Genomic DNA, 582 nt, shown 5'->3' with positions numbered 1-582 from the left:
AGAATAGTCTATTTCTTATTTTAAGGAAGTGTTTTAATTTTAATATACAGTCTTATCTTCTCCCTCCTTGTTAATAGTTATGTTATACCGCCTCTATAGTAGAATGAAGAAATATTCCTCCCTCATGCGGCTCCATCTGATTAAAAGAAATAACCACCTTATTTCTGTAGGTAGATTATAACTTTTTTTTTTTTTTCATTTTTTCTTATCTTTCTTCAATAATAATTCTCCTTCTCCCCCTCTTCATAAGTATCCTTTTCCTCCTTCTCCTCCTCTTCATAATTATCTTCTATTTTCATCTCTGCATCTATCTCCTTCCCTTCTTCATTATTCTCCTTCCCTTCATAATTATCTTCTATTTTCATCTCTTCCTTGTTGTCTTCTTCAATTTCTATTTTTCTCTCGAAGCAGAAGCAGTTGAGAAATTTAATTTAGTAGCAGGAAAAACACTACCACAAACACTCCTCCTATTAGTTTTCTGTTTAGATTTCTCAATAATAGCTTTCTCGACATTCTGCATTGTTATTGTTGAGAGAGAGAGCATTAGCTGAGGGTGTTGCACTCAGGCTTATTTGTTAAACA

Source organism: Homarus americanus, unplaced genomic scaffold (genome assembly GCF_018991925.1).
Source record: "Homarus americanus isolate GMGI-L3 unplaced genomic scaffold, GMGI_Hamer_2.0 scaffold45698, whole genome shotgun sequence".
NCBI classification, from domain to species: Eukaryota; Metazoa; Arthropoda; class Malacostraca; order Decapoda; family Nephropidae; genus Homarus; species Homarus americanus.
This window is presented reverse-complemented; position numbering follows the sequence as displayed.